General features: G+C 46.4%; 2 long non-coding RNA genes across 3 annotated transcripts; one reads left to right on the top strand and one right to left on the bottom strand.

Annotated features, from left to right (window-relative positions):
- The first annotated feature begins 3,950 nt into the window (after positions 1-3,950).
- LOC139187363 (uncharacterized) lies at positions 3,951-21,397 on the top strand. The gene is made up of 3 exons (XR_011570920.1): positions 3,951-4,440; positions 7,751-20,835; positions 21,030-21,397. It is a non-coding gene; the product is annotated as an uncharacterized lncRNA (long non-coding RNA).
- Positions 6,016-21,459, bottom strand: LOC109569666 (uncharacterized). Of its 2 annotated transcripts, XR_011570921.1 has the most exons (7): positions 21,388-21,459; positions 15,730-20,258; positions 11,545-12,307; positions 8,137-8,396; positions 7,758-7,948; positions 7,094-7,355; positions 6,016-6,769 (listed from the first exon to the last, which is right to left on the bottom strand). It is a non-coding gene; the product is annotated as an uncharacterized lncRNA (long non-coding RNA). The 2 variants fall into 2 exon arrangements; XR_002182355.2 differs by having other exon boundaries at positions 11,545-20,258.
- Positions 21,460-22,416: the final 957 nt, after the last annotated feature.

Genomic DNA, 22,416 nt, shown 5'->3' on the forward strand with positions numbered 1-22,416 from the left:
GGTTGGATGATATCACTAACTCAATGGACACGAGTTTGAGCAAACTCTGGTGCTCAAATAGTATCAAATAGATAGTGAAGGGCAAGGAAGCCTGGAGTGCTGCAGCCCATGGGGTTGCAAATAGTTGGACACAAGTTAGTGACTGAAGGACAGCAACAACCAAAGACTTATTATGGGTTAACTCTGTGCCAGGCAGTGGGTTATACATTTTCACATATATTACCTTTAACAGTCCTTAAACAATTCTAAGAGCAGGGTACTGTTATCATTACTATTCCCATTTTACAGGGGAGGAAACTGAGGCTTAGAGGAATTAAGTAACTTGCCCATGATCACAAGGCAGCTAAACAGCTAAGCTAATGGTCCACTTCCAGAACCCTCCTTAACTGCTGTGCTGCAATATCTCCTGCAACATCTGTCCTTTAATGAACTTAACTGGAAAAGCTCACCTTGTTCTGTGTGCATAAAACAAACACTATTTACCCAGCATTCTGATGGGAGATGTTTTACAGTAGCCAACAGGAACCAATGAGGAACGTGGATCCAGGGACTTTTGTGCTGCAGAAGAGGAACACAGCCACAGACAACCCATAGCTTGGCCCAGAGGAAGATGGTGCTACCCTCCTGTCTTCAGACTTCCCTGGCAGGGTCCCCTCATTGGTTGAACCAGACATCCAGAGTTCATGGAGGTCAGCCTCCAGAAGCACAGAAGAGAATGAAGGAAGTCCCAAGCGGCTCTGGAGGGGCAAATGGAGAATCCCCAGCTCCCCAACCTCGGTGTCCAGACCCACATGGATTCCCAGGGCCTGGGAATGCCAAGTCTTGGCTCCTGCAGGACTTGACAGCTCTCCACAACTCTCACCTCTTCCCGAAGGACAAGATCTGAATGGGCCAAGTGGGGCACTGTGAAAGCTTGGGCCACACTGCAAGCCCCTCCCTTGGCCCTCTCTTTGTCCACCAGGCTGCCAAGGGAGGAAAACCAGGCCAGGAAAAGAATTGGCCCCCCCTCATCCACCAAGACATCTGCACCTCTGCCAGCACTCTGGCATCTCGTCCATGATCTAATCATGGGCGAGGTCAGTAGGTCTTTATTTAGGCTGGGGATTCAACTGTTTGTATGGCAGATGGCTCAGAGGGTAAAGCATCTGCCTGCAACGCGGGAGACCTGGGTTCGATCCCTGGTTCAGGAAGACCCCCTGGAGAAGGAAATGGCAACCCACTCCAGTATTCAGGATTCTGAAGAATCCTATGGATGGAGGAGCCTGTTGGGCTACAGTCCACGGGGTCACAAAGACTTAGACACAACTGAGTGGCTTCACTTTCAATTTCTATGGCAGAAATCTGTTCTCTTCAAGGGGAAGGAAGCAGGGCCAACAGTGAGGATGTGTGTCTGTGCAAGAAGGGAGGGGTGGAATGCAGCCTTCTAAAAACATGTTTCTGCTGTGCACACTTGCTCAGCCTTTGCAGGCAAATGTGTGGCTGCAGCTGTGGCTAAAATATGAATGAATGTCGCTGTGTGCAGGCGCATGAATGGCTGTAGATTTCTGTGAATGAATGCATTTGTGATGAAGGGTGTCTGGGAGCCTTGCAAGCTGGGGTAGTGGTTTGCAGGTGCCTGGTTGGCTGGAAGCATCCACTGATCAGTGTCTTTACCACAGTCTACAGACTGCGCTGGGTTAGGGGCAGAGAGGAACACTGGATTTTCTCGTAGCATCTCCCTGTTGCTGCTGCTGCTGTGGCAGCACATGCCATAGGCACTTGCCTTGCCCTCCATGAACTGTCAGAGAGGAAAGAGGGGGAAAGACAAGGAAAACCACGTGGTCAGTCTGTCATCAGCTGAAGGTTCCTCCAAACCCCAGAAACTGTCCTTAGATAAACTCTGGCCCTACTAGCCCTCAGGGCTTCTCCTGGGTCTGACAAGGGCCAGATGGGGTTTGGTTTTCTCTGCACTCCACTCCCCTGACCTACTAGCCTGGCATAATAGAATTATGCATTTTCTGTCCTGGTCTGAAAATTTTGAGGGTGACAATATCTTACCTCTGTCTCTCTCTCCCTCTCTCAACTAGATTTCAGGGAGTGAAGGCAAGGGCCTCATTCTTTTAGGAAATAGTGATAAGCACAAATGATGAGGTGATGAGGCATGGGAAGCCTGACTTTGTGGGTGTATCCAAAAAATTAAAGGTCCTCTTAATTTTAAGTCTTAATTTCAATACATTATGGATGCTTGTCCTCCACCCAAGACCCCCCACAACCCTTGTCATCCAAATGCTTCCCAAGAGGGCCCCTGTACACAATGGGCCTAATTAGTCCCCTCATTAACAGTCTCAGCAGAGGCTAAAGACTGAATGGGTCAGAGGCACAAGTGCGAGGACAGAGGGTCAGAGGGAGAGAGTTGGGAAGCAAGAAATGTGGGCAATGGCCTCTATAAATTGCTTTCTCTGAAAATAGAGAAATCCAATATCCCCCCTCCCCAAAGTTTTGAGAGTGACACCTGTCACCCAACTTGCTTCTATGTGGGAGGCACTCTCTATGTTCCTGTATATAATTCATAGGTATGTAGAAAAATGTACGGTTGTAAAATAGTCCAGTTAAAAATGTACTGTGAACTATGTGAAGAGGGTGGTGGCTCCCCACCGACACACACACACAAAAGCAGATTTTTAATACATGCAGACTTTAATAACATAATCTAATTATCAGGTTGAATATTTAAGTCCCCCCAATTAAACTGAAACCTGTTTTGGTGGGCTGCTATGCCTTTTCTGCCAAGCAACCAGGAGAGGAAGGAAGATCCCAGAGCCTTTACTGTGTCTGCTAAGTGTGAATGTCCTGGTGCTTTGTGTTTGTATGAATGGGGGTTGCATGTGCTGGTCACAGGCCACGTGAGACACGTGGGGTGGGAATTATATCTTTAAAAGATGAATTGGGAAAAAAAAAAACGATAAAGTGTGAATGGCATACATCTTCCCAGGGCGCCCCCTCTTCTCTATTACCCACCACCACGATGAGTCGCAACCGTTTTTATTAAAATTAATTCCTGGCTTTGCAAATATCAATAGATCGATATCTGCACTGTGTTCCACCCTTCACCAGGACCACACTGCTAAAAGCAGAGAGCTGCAACACAAAAGATACCGCAGTCAGCTCAAGCAAGGGGTTATTTTTAGATCAGAAAAAAAGAGAGGAAAGAAAAAAAAAGCAGTTCTGGGTTTTTGCAATCTAATTTGGTCCCTTTTCTTAAGGGGAAAAAAAATCCCATCAATGGCATTTTCCATACAATCTGATTTCTATTTGGCTCCTAGAAAAAGAAGAAGAGATCTGGGGCTGAAAATTCTGGAGTTTTATGGCTGATTCCAGCTAGTAGCCTTTCTTCACCAGGCTCCAACTGAATTAATTTGATACTATTTTTGAAAGTCAGTGTTTCTAAGGGAGACCTAATGACGCACTGACGTCAATGCAGGTCAATAGCACACACTGCTGGAACTGGGCGTGCTACACCGAGCCAGAGCTGGAGCCTTTTCAAACAGCCCCAACTCTGCAAATATCCCAGCTTTGCAGGGGAAACAAGCCAGGGTTTGGTAGGCGTTGAGACCCCCCACCACTCTTTCCGAACACCCTCAAAATCGATGCATCTTTTCCTGATGCAAAAAAAAAAAGGGGGGGGGGGGAGAAAATCCAAACATATAATCAGACGCACTGCAGTGCAAAAAAAAAAAAAAATAGAGAAAAAAAGAAAAAAAATTAAAAATCATACCTGTCAAAGGAACCATATGTAATCCGCACACACACATTTACGCTCAAAATGCAATGCATATCATTAGGGTCTGTCTATATATAGCCCCCGAGTGTGTGTGCATCGGGACTTAGTCCCCAGACGAGGTTTTCAAACGTGGGTGATGAGTTCTTGCTCTGATCAGTTACTCAGGAGGTGCCTGAATGTGTGGGGGTGGGAGCGTGGGAGGGGGGCTGCCTCCTCTCTCTCCTCCCGCTCCCCCTCCTTTCTTCTCTCTCTCTCTCCCCCTCCCTCCTCGCTTACCTCGCCTCTCTCCCTCTATCTCTCCCTCATTTCCTTTCTTTCTCTTCTCCCTCTCTCCTCCCGTCCCCCCCCCCCCCCCCCACACCCTCTTTCTTACTCTCCCCTCCCTCTCTCCTCTCCTTCTCTCGCCCTCCCTCTCTCTTCTCCCTCTCCCTTCAAGTCTGGCACTGAACGCGAACTGTTTTGCTTTGCTCCGGGAAGAGTGCAGACACAGAACGTGAAATCCCGAGCTTTTTTTTTTTTTTTTTTTTTGCGTGGTGCATTTAAAACGCTTCCTTATTTATATTACCCTCATTCCCTCACCTCTCCCACCCCCTCACCAGCCTTTCCAAATTTCCCTAGAAATCTCTATAAAGCGTGCGGAGGGGAAAACATTTGCACAAAAAGTGAAGGAGCTCGCCAAGGTAGGTTATACCATGCACTGTCTGTGTTTGGCTTTTGCAAAGTTTATGATGTCAGTTGGTGGATGTTTGGAGGAGTAGAGCTGTATGACTGGACATGATTACTGTCTGTTTCATTGAACAATTATGTTCCTACAAATCGACTAGACTTCTTGAGCAGGTTTTCCTGGGGTTGGGTGTGTGTGTGTGTGTGTGTGTGGTTTTTGCAGAGGCATGCCAGTTGGAAGACAGTTCTGTGGTGTCAAAGTGGGGAAGGGATGCTGTCTCCTCTCCCCCTACCCTGATGTTTTGTGTGTGTGGGGGGGGCGGCATGGAGAGGGATTCTGTAGTGGGAGTTTGTTCACTTTGTCATATTTGGGGTTGATTCTCATTCACTAAGTGTCTTCATTCTTGTCATTATTTTGCACATGCAATCTTAGTTCAGAAAAGGCTTCATGAAGTCAGAGCAAAGTGGGGGAGGGTGGGGAGATGGAGAGAGGGCACGGTGGTGGTGATAGTAGTAGTTACATTTCTTGCATAAAGAATTTAATCTATCATCCCATTATTTGGAGAAAAGCTGCGTCTTTAGTGGGGGCCGGCAAAATAATTTTTTTAAAAAAATCCTGAATAGCAGGTAAAATGAAATTAAAGACAGAAAAACACCCCAAACCACCACGTTTCTATTGCAAGAGCAAAAACTGCTACAGCTCACAACCACCTGTAGAGGGAAATCTCTGTGCAGGATTTCTTAGGGCCGGTTGTGTGGAGGAAAACCGCCGGAAAAAAGCGCCTGGCAAACTTTGCAGCCTGAAGCCCGGAGAGGCTGAACTCCGCAGGGCGGAGGGTTAAACCGCGGGGGCGGCGGCGGCGGCGGCGGAGGCTGGCGCGCGGCCAGGGCCTCTCATCGCCTGGGAAGCCGCGGCGCTGGCCTCCGGGCTCTGGGGGGGCTGGTGCTGGGATGGGCCCAGCTTGGAGTGGAGAAGGTAAATTAACGGGGCGCGGGCTTGCAGGGTGTGGGCAGTGGTGCCGCGGGGGGTGTGTTTTGGGGGGCGTCCCGTGAAGTGAGGAGCCGCGCCCTGCCCGGTGCCCTGCGGAGATGGGGGGTCAGAGGCCGGTGTGCCCCGCGGAGCCCTGGTTTCCCCGCGGCCGCACAAAGCAAGGTGGTGACCAACAAGTGTTATTCTTGAGAAGATTGATTCTGACAGAGACTTCAAGGGGTTCTCCAATCTGGGTAAATCCACCGGGGCTTCATTGTGTTGTGGCAATGAGAGTCCTTCTTTGTGAGGAGGGAGAGCTTGGGCAGGGGAAGTGGAGGGACAGACAGAGGGGACTTTTTGCACATCAGTCGTTTGACCTTGGGGGGCGGTGAGCAGAGTTCAGGTCCTCCAGAGGGCTGAAAAGGCCAAATGGGACCCCTTCTGCCACCCCCACGTCTTTCATCCTGAGCTTTAAGTTTAATGGGGAAAATTCAGCGCCTGGTGTTGGTCAGACCTCGTCAATGGGAATTCCATGTGTCTGAGAGCAGGGTTTTTTTGGTGGTGTGTTTTTTTTTTTTTTTAATCTCTGGAAGCAGGCAGCACTCTGAGCACTAGTACTGTATTTTCCCCTGCAAATGATCTTCTAGGAAAGCTGAATCACCTCCTCTCTGATGAGCAGCCACTTCTGGGAGGTGGAACACAGGTCTCTTCTGAGGGGGGTGGGGGCGGGGAGTCCCCCCACTACAATCTTTAAATATAGACGTCGGGGTGCCATTTGAATGTCTGGTTAAAATGCACTGGGAAATATGGAAACAATAAAATGCAATGATTCTTTGGTAGGCTGGTGGTGGTCAAGACCACCCAGTGGGGGGTGGGGAAGGTGCTTCTAAAGAAGTGAGTTAGTGACTTTTTCCTCCTGGGGGTGCTGGCAGGCTTACCAGATTCTCATGAGAAGTGAATCTCTTTCAGCAGATGGGGTGGGGGACTGGGAAAGGTGCGCTTGGAAGTTAGAATCAGCAGTCCCCTTGCCACCTGTTGGCTAGCATAACCCAAAGGCGTAGAGATGAGGTGGGAGGTGAGATGGGGACACAGACTGGGCACTAAGCCTGCTGTGGGGAAGAAGCGCCAGGCAGCTAAAGGGAGCGAGTAGATGGCGACCCCGTCCTTCCGGACTCGCTGGTGCCGAGTAAAAAGAGGTCAGCGGGCCTGACATCCGCTCTCCACGTCACTCAAGGGCCTCGTTCGTGAGACTGTCTCCTCGTTTTTTGGTCCAGGGGTGGAAGGGGAGAGTCTTTCACAGCCCCGGTTGCTCGTGTCACTCCTTTCAGAAGAAGTCGAAAACCCTCTGTTCTCGAAGTCAACAGGTGTTTGTCTTCCTGTGATATAAAGGGAGAGCAGAGTGGTTACAGGAGAAACTGGTCCTGGAAATAGAGCCATGTGTCCCCCCACCAGCCCCCACACCCACCCGGATAGCTCTCCACTCTCAGCGGTGGTCTCTTGAGGACCAAGGCCCAGAAGGCACATTCACCCAAGCCTTAAAGGTGTTGTCAGTCAGGAGTCCTCCCCACCCCAACCCCGCCGCCAAGACCCATGTAAACCCACCTCTCTCAGGTTCTAAGAGGTGCCCGAGCCCACATCACACGCAAACACTTACGTGTGGTGTACGTGTACAACGTGTGTCAAGACCAACCACAACGCACCCAAGTGTGCATGCGTGTGTTTGTGCACGTGCAGAGTTGTCTCCACCCGTGAGCTCACGGACAGCATGGACTCTCTTCACCTCTGTCGCTGTGTGAAGACGCCAACGGAGAAATACCACTTCTGGTTTAGGGGTGGATCTGACGTCCCTGAGTATATGTGGTGAACCGGAATTTGCCTGGGGTTTCCTCATATTCATTCAGGAGTGTCAGTTCTCCCTGCGCACGACGTTGGAGACCACTGTTACTGCAAACGGATGCCCACCTGCTTAGGAGAAGAATCAAGTCCAAGTTTTCCGTTCATTGCCTTGAATTAGCCCTGGTGCTTTGCCTCTGTTTCTCATAAGAAAAATAAGGGTAGGAGCAGGGCCAGCGACATAACTCAAGGGGCCCAGTAAAAAAATGTAGGGCCCCTCGTTCAAATACGCAGGAAAAAAGTGTTATTAAAGGTACTAAAATATAAAGCTTTTTTCCTTAAGTCTCTCTCTTGTCATGTTTTTTATTTGCTAGTTTCATGTCATGCTAAATAAAAATAAAATTTTCATTAGCATGAATTTTACCATCCATCTTTATACTGTGCAATGCTAGTTTTAAATGAAAATATAGGAGCATTTAATTCATTTGCAGAATCACTGAAATCACACAACTTGTATCCCATAGGTCATACCTGCATATGTGCTTACTTATTACCAGCTCACTGGACACGTTGAACAAAACGAACTCAGCTGCTTTCATCTGACTTCTAATATGTGAATGTTCTACCAGCATCTCTGACTTCAGCTTCATGATGAGGAAGGAAGGAGTGGAAGGAGAAGCAACTGTGGACTGCTCTAGTGTCCGCTTTCTTTCCATGCCATCCTTTTCAGCATAGGTGGTTGGCAAATAGAGGAAAGGAACACGAGTAAGAAATGATAAAGTAGGGGTCCTTGGTCATTAGTGTTTCATAGAACCCCAATGCCTTATTTCTACATTCAAGCAAGTTCTAGTTCCAACAGCAGGACCTCTTGATGTTGTCCATGCCCCTCCCCCCTTCCTCATACACTCACCTTTGACTTACTTTGCATCTCACTGGGCTCCCACTGGAATTTTGTGCTCTTGGGGGAACTGCCAACCTCATGGGGGCAGCGAGGAATGGTGAACACATATATGGTGCGTGTCTTCCTACTCATGCATTCTCCTGCTGAGCACAGGGCCATGTGTGTCTACACAAGTTGCACACCCGTGAAGCCAGCCTAGGCAAGAAGTCACCCAGATCCTAGACTGGGAGCACTGTTGCTCATTTTCCCTCCTCAAGCAAATAATCCATCTGCAGCAAAAACAGCAACAACAAAAACAAAACTTCACTAGCCTCCATCTTTCCTCCATTGGGGTTTCCTCCTTCTCTAACCAAGTCTCACTCTGTGAAAAGCCCACCACTTGCTGGTGAGGGTGTCACAGCTTTGAAGACAGAATTCATCTGTTGATATCTCCCTAATTTTGCTGAAGCCTTGGGTTAGAGCCCAGGCCTTAGAAATGAAGCATCTATCCAAGTCCCACCCACCACTTTTGAGCTTGGCTCCATCAAGCAGATCTTCTGCCTGATATGTACTTAGTTTTCACCACCCACAATCAAATGAAAAAATACTTAGCTTTGCTTCATGAGACATTTTGCTATTATTTACTACTTGATCAATCATTATTTACCTCACCACTGCTCCAAAGTCTTCTCAGGGATCTCTTGGGCTAGTGTGACAGGTTCTCAGCAAAGACTTTGGTAATACATTCAATTGATGTTGACGTGGGAGAATTAGAGTTCAAGGCTCAAGGGGTCAAGAGGAAGACAGACTAAATTCCTGATGGACTCTAGAAGCAAGGCAATTTTTCCTTCCTTCCATCATCAACTGCCTCCCTGCTTCTTTACCTTGAAGGAGCAAAGCTAGAGGGCACCTCAGAAATGTAGGGTGGACTAGAATGGAAATAGGATGGCATTAGAAATTCATCCAGCAAAGAGAACAAAGACACTACTGACCCTCCATCATTGGATCGGGGACTTTGAGACTTGAGTTTTTCAACCTTAATCTAGTTTTTCTTTTTTTTCCCTGGTCCTTCAGGTGACAACAGCACCCTTTTGTGAAATATTTAGCTTGGACTTAGCTACTGAGAATACCTAGAAAGAAGAAGAAAAGGAATTACTCTGATTTATTCTTTTATATAACCTTGACTAGGAGGCTGCTGCAGCTGCAGCCCAACTTAGTGAACTGGAAGACCAATCAATGAATAACAATTTGGTGTTTGTGAAAGAGCCTGGCACAGTGCTTAACCTGTGGTGGGTGCGTAATAAATGCGAACTGACTCTGAGTGCATCTGATTATTGTGACAGTATGTTATAGTGAAAGAGCCATGGATTTGGCATCAAACCACACAGATTCAAGAAATCGAGTGGATGTATGATCTTGAACAAATTATTTAGCTTCTTTGTGACCTGCTTACTTCACCTAAAAAGTGGGACTGTGTGCGTGCTCAGTCGCGTCCAGATGTCTGCATAGCTGTGGAGCCCACCAGGCTCCTCTGTCCGTGGAATTTCCAGGCAAGAATACTGGAGTGGGTTGCCATTTCCTTTTCCAGGGGATCTTCCTGACCCAGGGATAGAATCTGCTTCTCCTCCATTTGGCAGGTGGATTCTTTACCATTTCACCACCTGGGAAGCCCCCCACAGTGGGAGTGTTCACATTATAGTGTCTAATGTATGGAGAATGAAAGGAGAAGTAGCTTATCTAAACGCACTCTTCTACATACATGATACATGAATCTACACATATTGTGCACAGAAGATGTTAACATCTTTTTTTAAACCGTGCCTTCCCCTCTGTCTCACCTCACTCAACTGTAGAGGTAGACATAGAGCTCTGGTAGGCTAGACTCTCACAGTGTCCTGAGTATAACAGCAAACAGTTCAGGGTTTGCAGCCAAACAGACCTGGGTTCAAACATATCTTGGCACTTGTATTTCATTGATTATATGACTTTTCATAAGTTATTTAAACTTTCCAAGTTTTGGTTTCTTGACACTTTAGTTCAGTCGTTCATTTGTATCTGACTCTTTGTGACCCCATGGACTGCACAGCACACCAGGCCTCCCTGTCCATCACCAACTCCTGGAGCTCACTCAAACTCATGTCCGTTGATTCAGTGATGCCATCCAACCATCTCATCCTCTGTCATCCCCTTCTCCTCCTGCCTTCAGTCTTTCCCAGCATCAGGGTCTTTTCCTATGAGTCAGTTCTTTGCATCAGGTGGCCAAAGTATTGGAGTTTCAGCTTCAGCATCAGTCCTTCCAATGAATATTCAGGACCAATTTCCTTTAGGATGGACTGATTGGATCTCCTTGCAGTCCAAGGGACTCCCAAGAGTCTTCTCCAACTCCACAGTTCAAAAGCATCAATTCTTCGGTGCTCAGCTTTCTTTATAGTCCAACTCTCACATCCATACATGACTACTGGAAAAACCATAGCCTTGACTAGACGGACCTTTGTTGGCAAAGTAATGTCTCTGCTTTTTAATACGCTGTCTAGGTTGGTCACGGCTTTTCTTCCAAGGAGCAAGCATCTTTTAATTTCATGGCTGCAGTCACCATCTGCAGTGATTTTGGAGCCCAAGAAAATAAAGTCTCTGTTTCCATTGTTTCCCCATCTATTTGCCATGAAGTGATGGGACCGAATGAGAGTAATAATAGTATTCACCACAAAGAGTTATTATAATTTATTGAGTTATTTGCAAAGGTTTTGGCACATGGCAAAGGATCTATTACTGTTATTTTTATTGTTATCTTTATTATTATACCTATGGCCACTGACGGGCCCACGGAAGCATCAGAAAAGTGACTTGGGTAGCATCTTCTCGTGGCCCAGTGTGGGATGGCATCTCCACCATATGACTTTCTTTCCTGGGTAGATTCTTCCTGTTCTGAAGCCAGTGTAGTTGTTCTTAGACCTTTTCACATACATACTCAGGTATGCTTCTTGAGAGATGCTGGGTAAAATCTACCTTCCCTCTTCTTCCCCTACTGAAAGTCAAAGGAACTATTCTCATTGACCCTGCCAAGCAAGGGACAGGCCTGGGATCTTCCCTGGACCTTTTCCTTCAGTTCAAAGCCCATAAACCCTTTTCTCCCAGCTCCCAGTCCTAAAAGTGGAGGTGTCCAGGTAAGGAGAAAGGGTCCCCATCAATACTTAGCACAAGTCTGGACCTCAAGAGTCTGTGTGTAAGAAGATCATCTGCATTTGACTCACTGGAGCTGAGGGGCAAGACTCAAGTCTCCTCCTTTCCACTGGGCCAGATGTTCAGAGTTCTCCTTGGACATCGTGAGAGTCCCTCAGTGATTCCTTGGGGGCAAGGATGACCATCTACTCCTCATCCAGGTCTTGATTTTCAATGACCTCATTCTCTAATAGAGAACAGAAGAAAGTTATAACTTACCCAGTCCCCATGGCCTCATCAACATCGTGGAGGGTCTGGTAGGCCATATATTTTGTTGTTTAGTTGCTCAGTTATGTCTGATTCTTTGGGATCCCATGGAATGCAGCACTCCAGGCTTCCCCATCCTTCACTATCACCTGGAGTTTGCTCAAATTCATGTCCATTGAGTTGGTGATGCCATCCCAACATCTCATCCTCTGCTGTCCCCTTCTCCTCCTGCCTTCAATCTTTCCCAGCATCAGGGTCTTTTCCAATGAGTTGGCTCTTCACATCAGATGGCCAAAGAATTGAAGCTTCAGCATCAGTCCTTCCAATGAATACTCAGGGTTGATTTCCTTTAAGATTGACTGGTTGTATCTCCTTGCTGTCCAAGGGACTCTCAAGAGTCTTCTCCAACACCACAGCTCAAAAGCATCAATTCTTCGGCACTCAGCCTTCTTTATGGTCCAACTCTCACATCCATACATGACTACTGGAAAAACCATATTCTAGGCTCAGCAGATTCAGAGATCTGGATCCTGCTTGCCACCATGGCACTCACAGTTCAAAAGGTGAAAGAGGCCTTTAGCAGCCCACATTCTCCTCTCAGTAAGACTTATGCCCACCCTGAGTTCTTATGAACTTATATAGCCCTTGCCTGACCAACAAGCCACCATAGGCTTCCTTTCCCTGTTGCAGACTTCTATGTCGTGTGTCCCACTATATCAGGAACCCTTTCATCGATGAGTTTATATGAGCATTTCAGTGGGTGTGGATGTATCAGCTGAAAAGAAAAAAGTGCATCTGTTAAGATCCAGGTTTTAGTTCCAAGGACTTGGTAATGCTTGGGGACAAGGCCAGGTTTTTATGGGCAGTTCATACTCTTAGAAGCCTACAGGCTGATTATGTTTGAGTTGTCAGGTTTGAGAATTATAGGCCTTATCCAGACCACCATACCTTCGGTATTAGGAACAACCAAGTCTGAGAAGGGAGTGGCTTTGCAGGGAGTGGCTTCACCTACCCTCACTCTGGGGCAGCAGTTAGGATCCCAATTCACTATGAGGGTGATTTGCTTCTACTTAGTTTTCTGTTTTGAATTCACTTAGATTTAGGAAACAAAAATGGTTCAGGGAGGTGAGGTAAGAGAAAAGGAAAGAGCAAATTAGCCACTATCCCTCCCTGAAAACATTTCTTTGACCACTTCCACCAATGCAAGAGAAGTTCTCTTGCTCTATGTTAGCCTACGGATGTCTGAGCTCTCAGACTCTTATAAGCTAACCACCCCCACCACCTGTGTATCTGGTGATCTGGATATTTGGGGACAGAAATCAATGAGTTCATTCCCTAACTTGGCCTGTGAAGTGAAGTCGCTCAGTCGTGTCCGACTCTTTGCAACCCCGTGAACTGTAGCCTACCAGGCTCCTCCGTCCATGGGATTTACCAGGCAGGAATACTGGAGTGGGTTGCCATTTCCTTCTCCAGGGGATCTTCCAGACCCAGGGATCGAACCTGGGTCTCCCGCATTGTAGACAGAGGCTAATACCATCTGAGCCACCAGGGAAGTCAACCTGGCCTGTGAGCTGGCGTAAACTGACTCTCCCTCCAGGCTCTAGTTCCTGACACAAGTTAGAAAAACATCTCCATTTCTTTTCTAGAATGCGGGGTCTTGAGTACTAGTAGCCTCCCTCAGCAGTAAGCACTGTATTCTCTTATCTGACCCCCCAGCCTTCAGACACCCCATGATCAGACAGCCTGACTAAACCAGGAGGCAGTTGGGTTCCCATCCAGTCTCTGCTGCCCTAACCTCGTGGACTTCATGATTCACTTAGCCTCTTTTGACCTCATCTCTAAAATGAAGGGTCAGGGTCCGCGCACCCTATAATTTATGCAATCTCATGACTGTTGCTCAGAGAAAGTTAAATAATTCTTGCCCTTTTGGAGTCACTCCAGTATTCTTGCCTGGAGAATCCCATGGACAGAGGAGCTTGGCAGGCTACGGTTCATGGGGTTGCAAAGAATTGGCCACGACTGAAGCAACTTAGCATAGCGCAGGAGTTCCTAAGGTGTGTTAAAGCTACTGTTATCACAGTCTTCTTCTATGGTGCTGGATCGAGTGGTCAGGGGGTCCCCAGGCCTCAGACAACAGGTTTCTATGGGCCCATTAGTCCCTGTGATATCTGGTCTTCCGCACACTGTCCACAGCAAATGCAACACCAGACTGAATATGGATCCCTTTTCATTTGAGACCTATGCATGCTCAGACCCTCCCCCACTGACCCTACTGGAGATCCTTCCATGAGAAGGAGAAAATCTAGCACGGGGCTCAGAGCATAAGCCAGACAGCCTGGATGAGAACCCCACCTACTTAAATAGCCCTGAGACCTTGAACAAGTTCAGTCACCTCCCTCTTTTCTCATCTGTAAGATAGGAATAATACTGGTAGCTGCCTCCCAGGGTTACTGTGAGTAAATGGAGCTATGTGAAGTGCTTAGGACACTGCCTGGTGTATATAGTGGTTTCCCTGGTGGCTCAGAGGGTAAAGCGTCTGCCTGCAATGCAGGAGACCTGGGTTCGATCCCTGAGTCAGGAAGATCCCCTGGAGAAGGCAATGGCAACCCACTCCAGTACTCTTGCCTGGATAATCCCATGGAGAGAGGAGCCTGGTAGGTTACAGTCCCAGGGGTCACAAAGGATCGGACATGACTGAGTGACGTCACTGGTGTATAACAGGTGCTTGGTTAATTCTTACTGGTATTATTAGTGTTTCCCCCATTCTTAAGGCATCTGTGTCCCTAATACCCCATCCCTTTAGGTCCCTTGGAAGACTTCCAGGCATTTGAAGGCAATTTCAGGGGAAACAAATATTCTGTAACCAATTTGGCCCTGGAAGGCTCCAAGCAGGATGCAGATGAAGCAAGTTGCAGCCCAATGAAGGCTGGCTCCTGCTGAGGAGTTGGTGCCTCTTGTTTAAGTGAACTGGGCCCCAAATCCCTAATCAGAATGAACTTGTCCTGTGCGTGAGCTCCAGATATAATCAAAACATTAGTAATTCTCCTGTTATTTATAATCCAGACCAAAGTTTTCTTTTGATTTGTAACTGAACATATTTCAAACCAGTTGGAACAAATTTGCTTATACTGGTGGCCCAGAACAGCAAGTTATTCCATGAGTCAAAACGTTAGAGACGAGAACATGAGAAGACAAGGTAGGAGGGACTTGAGACAGACCTGAGCCTCCTGCCTGCCAGTGGTTCTCGGGCTCTTCAAGACAGTATCATTTTTTTTTTCTCTTATCATCAGAAACCCACCTTCTCACTGGACGGCTTCCCTCTGTTGACTTCAGGAGAGGAGGGTAGTAGTAACAGTCAAGCTCATGGGGTAATTGAAAGCAGGGCCTTTGTCATCTCGGATTGAAGAGAAGTGCCTCCTTTGATGTTAGCTATACAGCCTCTGTTTTCCCTACCTGGTCCAAACCTCTGTGTCAAAAGAGCCAACACTGAACCCTTAACCCTTTGCTGGGCAAACAGAGCCCAGCAAAGTTACAACTCAGGGTAGATGGAGTCATGGCTTGAGAGCTGCTGATATAAACCATTACCTACTTCTACCCCCGCTATAGATTATTCTTAATGGCAGGTCCCAAACAGTCTTTTCTTTTCTGGCATAAGGCTTAAATAATTCTACTCTTGAACTAGGTCTCCAGCTGTCAGTCTTCCAGCTCATCCCCAATTCTAAAAATCGAATGAAATTTCCAAAGATGTAATGAGTCCCATTTGTTCTCTGCAGTTTGGTCAGGTGTCAGACGGATTATCTTAGAGAGAGAAGAGGAAGGCAAGAGCTTCATCCTGGTGTAATTGTTTCCTCCCAAGACAGGGCACACTTACCCCATGGAAATGAGGCAATGCAACGAAAAGGAACATCAGATACTTTCGTGGGGCCTGAGGGGAACTTGACAAGGTGTGTACCACAGCCCAGGCTGCCCTTACCCTTGGGAAAGTCCCTGATGCTGAAGGGAACTGTTGTCTGTTCTGGAGAATCCAGCTAGGGCTCAAAGAGGGGGTCACTCTGTATTTCAGAATATAGCAAACACACTGAAACAGCTCTTTGGCTCAGGGCAGGTGATTTCCCCTCTCCAAGCCCCAGCTTTACAACTTCAAAATGGACACTGTAAAGGTACTGTTTCACTAAGAATGGGATAATGTAGGCATACCTCTTAGCACAGCACCTGAGGCTTGTCAATATTCAGTAAATACCAGCTGTTGTTATTCTTGATAGTGAACCAGCAGGAGGAGGGAGAGGAGCACTCAGATGTTCTTAAGCTTCCTGAATGGCAAGTCTTCATCTTATTCTGGGTTCCTCCTGAGCTCTGCATCATTCTGTAAGTAGGTGAGGCACAGAGCCCCCTTGGGTACCCTTTAACAAAGGAGGCCACTGCTGATCAAAACCACACTGAGCAAATGTTAATTGAAAGAAAGACTGGCAAGATCTCCCGCCATCTCTTGGGGCTCCTACTATTACATTGATTAACTATGAGCCAGAAAGTAAGTGTGGGGAATAAAGAAGTTTTTTCCCTTGATAGTGGGCCTTCTGGTTGACCTGAGGGGTCTGAGCAGAGAAGGAACTGTGGAAAATCTTGTCTCAGAGGCTCAGCAGAGTTCATCTTGCACCTCTTGGCAGCATTTTAGGTCTTTTATCTGAGAAGGTGTTCATGCCCATCACTGAGTTCTCAGGTGCCTGCATTTAAAGGCTCTTCAGCATAGGCAAGGACTGTTTCCTTCAGCCTGCTGCTTCAGAGCATCCAGGTTCCATGATTGCCTTATAACAGGCTTGTAATGAGGACTTCTGGGGCTTCCCAGGTGGCCCAGTGGTAGAGAATTGGCCTGCAGATGCTGGAGACACAGATTCTGTCCCTGAGTTGGGAAGATCCCATGGAGGAGGTAATGGCACCCTGCTCCAGTATCTTTGCCTAAGGAATCCCATAGACAGAGAAGCATGGTGGGCTACACAGCCCATGAGGTTGCAGAGTCGGACATGACTTAGGGCATGAGCAATAAGGTCTTTTAGGGACTGTGATCTTTTAGATTTGATAGACAAAGTGCCTGAAGAACTATGGATGGAGGGTCATAACACTGTACAGGAGGCAATGATCAAAACCATCCCCAAGAAAAAGAAATGAAAAAAGGCAAAATGGTTGCCTGATGAGGCCTTACAAATAGCTGAGAAAAGAAGACAAACAAAAGGTAAAGGAGAAAGGGAAAGATACATCCATCTGAATACACAGTTGCAAAGAATAGCAAGGACAGTTTAAGAAAGGCTTCCTAAGTGAACAATGAAAAGAAATACAGGAAAACAATAGAATGAGAAAGACTAGAGATCTCTTCAAGAAAATTAGAGATACCAAGGGAACATTTCATGCAAAGGTGGGCACATTAAAGAACAGAAACAGTATGGACCTAACAGAAGCAGAAGATATTAAGAAGACGTGGCAAGAATAAGCAGAAGAACTGTACAAAAAAGATCTTCATGACCCAGATAATGACGATGCTGTGATCACTCACCTAGAGCCAGACATCCTAGAGTGCGAAGTCAAGTGGGCCTTAGGAAGCATCACTATGAACAAAGCTAGTGGAGGTGAAGGAATTCCAGTTGAGCTATTCCAAATCCTAAAAGATGATTTAGCACTTAGCTGTGAAAGTGCTGCACTCAATATGCCAGCAAATTTGGAAAACTCAGTAGCAGCCACAGGACTGGAAAAGATCAGTTTTCACTCCAATCCCAAAGAAGGGCAATGGCATAGAATGTTCAAACTATCGCACAATTGCACTCATCTCACATGCTAGCAAAGTAATGCTCAAAATTCTCCAAGGTAGGCTTCAACAGTACATAAACCGAGAACTTCCAGATGTTCAAGCTTGATTTAGAAAAGGCAGAGGAACCAGAGATCAAATTGCCAACATCCATTGGATTATAGAAAAACCAAAAGAATTCCAGAGAAACATCTACTCCTGCTTCATTAACTATGATGAAACCTTTGACGGTGTGGATCACAACAAACTGTGGAAACTTCTTTAAGAGATGAGAATACCAGACCACCTGACTTGCCTCCTGAGAAATCTGTATGCAGGTCAAGAAGCAACAGAACCAGACATGGAACAACGGACTGGTTCCAAATTGGGAAAGGAGTATGCTAAGGCCGTATATTATCACCCTGCTTATTTAACTTATATTACATCATGCAAAATGCTGGGCTGGATGAAGCACAAGCTGGAATCAAGATTGCCGGGAGAAATATTAATAACCTCAGATATGCAAATAATACCACCCTTATGGCAGAAAGCAAAGAGGAACTGAAGAGCCTCTTGATGAAAGTGAAAGAGGAGAGTGAAAAAGCTGGTTTAAAATTCAACATTCAAAAAAGGCATCAGGTCCCATCACTTCATGGCAAATAGATGGGGAAACAATGAAATCAGTGAAAGACTTTATTTTCTTGGGCTCCAAAATCACTACAGATGGTGACTGCAGCCATGAAATTAAGACACTTGCTCCTTGGAAGAAAAGCTATGACAAACCTAGACAGCATATTAAAAACCAGAGACATTACTTTGCTGACAAAGGCCTGCATAGTCAAAGCTGTGGTTTTTCCAGTAGTTATGAATGGATATGAGAGTTGAACCATAAAGAAGGCTGAGCACTGAAGAATTGATGCTTTTAAACTGTGGTTTTGGAGAAAACTCTTGAGAGTCCCTTGGATTGCAAGGAGATCAAACCAGTCAATCCTAAAGGAAATCAGTCCTAAATACTCATTGGAAGGACTGATGATAAAGCCGAAGCTCCAGTACTTTGGCCACCTGATGGGAAGAGCCGACTCATTGGAAAAGACCCTGATGCTGGGAAAGATTGAAGCCAGAAGGAGATGATGAAATGGTTGGATGGCATCACCAACTCAATGGACATGAATTTGAGCAAGCTCTGGGAGATGGTGAAGGACAGGGAAGCCTGGTGTGCTGCAGTCCATGGGGTCGCAAAAAGTTGGACACGAGTGAGTGACGGAACAATAACAAGGCACTGTGAATCTCGATCTTTGTAGGGAGAGGATGATTAGAAAACTAGAGAACATTCAAAATTCCACGGGCTGGAAAAGTGTTAGCTTCAAAAGTCTCACCCCACATCTTCTGGGATCAGCCCTAATAGGAACTTTCTATTCTGGGTAGCCCAGAGCCCAAACTTGGCATGGGACTCAAGCTGTCTCTGAAGTACAATAACCCCTCCCTGCCTACTCTGAAAACAGGACTGGGTCCAGGTCTTTTGATGAGGGCTCCAATTTTCTCTAAATAAAAGATTTCTGGTAGAGAAAAAGTTCCCGGCCTCTGAGCAGAGATTTGTTTTATAGAGAAATGAGGTAGACCGGGGAAGTTTTACTTGGGAGCTCCCTCTACTGGCTCTTTGGTAGAAATTCCATAGCAGTCATTTTGCCCTGCCCTGTGGGTAGCAATTTGAGGCATCAGAGCTTCTTGGTGCCTTGAACCAAGGAGAAAATAAGATATCCTGAGCCACCAAGGGGGATGAAATTCCAGAGGCTGGTTTCTTCTGCCTCCTTCATAATTTCATTTAACATTTACTGGGTGCCAACTCAGTGCTAAGCATCTTACTTGCATGCTCTCATTAAATACCACAATTGCTTGAGGCAGCCAAGACCTGGGGAGATGTAAATAACTTGCTGGCATCACCAGAGACTAGCAGACCCCGCCCCTCCGTGACATTCATGGTTCTTAGAATTTCCCTGAGACAGAGCGAGAGAACTCAAGAGAAGCGAGGAGCAAGGGACAATGTGAAACTGGAAGTGAAGCTTGTTCTTATTACCTGATATGAATAGGTCATACCTGGTTCCAAGATTGTTCCATAAACTTCCTGGAGCTAGAGCATTCTGAGCCTGTTTTTCTGAAAAAAGATTCAATCCATAAGGCAATTACTTACATAGCAATGCTTGTCCAATCTGTGCTCTCTGAAGCTCAGATAGAAAAAAGAAGAACTGCCACAATGACTAAGAAGAATTTCCATGACAGAGGTGAGGCCTTTTAAAATTGTGGCGCATGTTCACACCTGTGTTTTTAAAAATAAAATCCTGTGAGGTAGGGCAGGTAGCAGTACGCACATTTTCTAATTTGGGAATTTCAGGTACCGAGTGCCGTGTTCTAGATTTCAATTGGGAGCAAATGGCACAGTCAAGACCAGAATCTTCACTCGCAGCTCAAGTTCTGACTTTCTGGTTGATGCTAGTTGAAATCAAGGTTCTTGATCTGGCTTTTTAACTGCAGGTAATAAAGATCGTGAAACCACCTCCTTGATTTACACACAGATCCTGTCCTGAGTCACTCCTTTCCCTGTTTCAGGTTGGTTCATGATTGAGCTCCCTCGATACAGAGTCATTTGGGAATTTGGAATTACACAAGCCACTTACCTTTTTAAAGTTGGTCACTCACCAGCCCACATTTTCAAAGTATCTAGGTCCCTGGGAGAATCCCACATATTATTTCAACTTTCCTGTACCATGCAAAGGTGTAATCCTTTTCACTTCACGCAGAACCTTAAAGCATTTTTCCACATTGATTCTTCCTGGACATTTGAGATACGGGTAAGTCATAGGATGGGACTTCCCCAGTGGCTCAACAGGTAAAGAATCCACCTGCAGTGCAGGAGATGCAGGAGATGTGGGTTCAGTCCCTGGGTTGGGAAGATCCCCTGGAGGAGGAAACAACCTACTTCAGAATTCTTGCCTGAAAAATCCCATGGACAGACTATATGCAGGCTATAGTCCAAAGGATTGCAAAGAGTTGGACATTACGGGGCATGCACACAAGTCATAGGATCCCCATTCCTCTTTGGATTGAGTGATGCTTTCCAGTTTCACTTCTGTGTCTCTAAACCTACACAGTGGGACAGCAGTCACACCAGATATTACCTACTTGCCCTACCCCTGTCTCAAGACCTCCTTCTAGCTGCCCCTTTCCCAGTAGGCAGAGTGATGTCATAATGGGGTCAGAATGGTACCTGCTGATAATAACACAGCAGATGCAAGAGTAGGCTTACTGCAGCACCTCCTGAACAATTGGGCTGTCATTGTCTTAAACAGAGTGGTTGGGTTAAACATATTTGTCTATGATGTAACCTCCTGGCCCTCAGCTACCAGTGGAAGCAACTCTTTCTGGTTTGACCTGGTTGATATCACAAGCTCTGCTTTGCCAGAAATGTGACTTCTTGATGAACAGTTGGTCTAGATCTACCAATTTGGAGTGAACTCATATTTGGCCACCTGCTGGTAAGGCTGAGCATCCCTTTACCTAACTGTAGCCGTGAACATCTGGCCCTCGTGCCTCTGCTATGTCCAGAGAAACCAAAATGATACCACTGAAGGAGAGGATGGGAGAACTTGGAACTGAGCGCTCACAAGGAGCTCTGAGTGATGGAATGTAGATTGCTGACACCCTTTCCCTTTCATTCTTGCTATTATAGGAGCGCCAGCGACCAAGAGGAGACCAGATGAGTTTTCAAAGCAGTCCTCAGACACCCAGGACACACCTCATCCTTTGCCTCGTGCTTTCCGCAATGTTGCTGCTCACATTCATCTTCCTCTTAACCCTCGCCATCATCACCCCTTCTTGATCACCATCCTTCCTCCATTCACTGTCTACCCAGCTCTTTCTCTGAGGTGCCCCTCCTGGGGCAGTGGCTTTGCTCTTTCTTTGGCAAGTTCCCCTCTGAGTTATATCCAGATGGCTGATAATAGTTTCCCTGTCTCCTCCTCCTGCCTCGTGCCAGAATCAGCCCAGTACTCAGCCCCCCAGGTCAGGGAAACCACAGCAAATCCTACCTCTTCCAAAATGAAGTTTCAAGACTCTCTGGCAGAGCAGTCTCACTCAATGAAGGTACCCCAGGTATCTGAGAGTGATGTAATTGAAACCAGATGGAGGCACCATCAATCCGTTAATCCTGGTCATATAGAGTGAAAGAGCTTACTTAGGACTGATTGAGAATATGGGGGGTAAGAAAGAAAGAGCCCCAGAATTGGACTGCCCCTAAATACAGGATGAAATCATCTCGATTTTTTTTCTTCAATTAAATTTACATTTCATTCTACCATATTGTGATGGCTTCACTCTAGACATTTTCATTTAAGATCCAAGGCTTTTCTTCATGGGTTTTGAGCCACAGGTTCCTGGATGGTGAGGTAAGTGACATTTGCCAGCACTGTCTAGGATGATTGGTAATGATCTCGGAAACCCAGGGCTCATGAGACAGGTCTGCCTGGTTAGGCTGTAAGATTTTGTCATTTATTGGTTTCTTTTGACCTGAATACCCCTTGGGGACTCCCCAGCCCTGACACAGACATTGGTCCAGCCTCACAATGTTAATCTAGACTCCACATAAAACAGACCCCCTCCACCCTGCCACCACGACCACCAGGATTAACCAAATCAGAATTTGTTGAGGTCAGAGTGCTCTCTCCCAATCACTACAAAAACTGTGGTTCTCAATAAACCCGCTGTACTTAGAAAATATATTTTCTCTCCCCCAGTTTTATTTCCACTTCTAGGGGTAAGTTAAAAACCATTGGCAGATGCCAGATTTTCACATGTGAGCTGAACTATCTCCTCTCATGAAAAGATTCAGACTCAGCTCATTAACTCATAGCCTTGCCAATAAGTAAAAAAAAAAAAAAAAAAAAAACAGCCAATCCAGCGGATATGTTAGGCCTTTCTTCCACTGCTCCATGGCCTGTATTTATTAGACTAGGACTTAAAGAGATGCAAAGCCAATTTTTTACTGTTGGGCTATCAGATATAGCAATCCAAGTCTCACAGAGCAGCAGCTAATTTCAAGACTGCTTTAATAATGATAA

Source organism: Bos indicus, chromosome 15 (assembly GCF_029378745.1).
Source record: "Bos indicus isolate NIAB-ARS_2022 breed Sahiwal x Tharparkar chromosome 15, NIAB-ARS_B.indTharparkar_mat_pri_1.0, whole genome shotgun sequence".
In the NCBI taxonomy this organism is placed as follows: Eukaryota; Metazoa; Chordata; class Mammalia; order Artiodactyla; family Bovidae; genus Bos; species Bos indicus.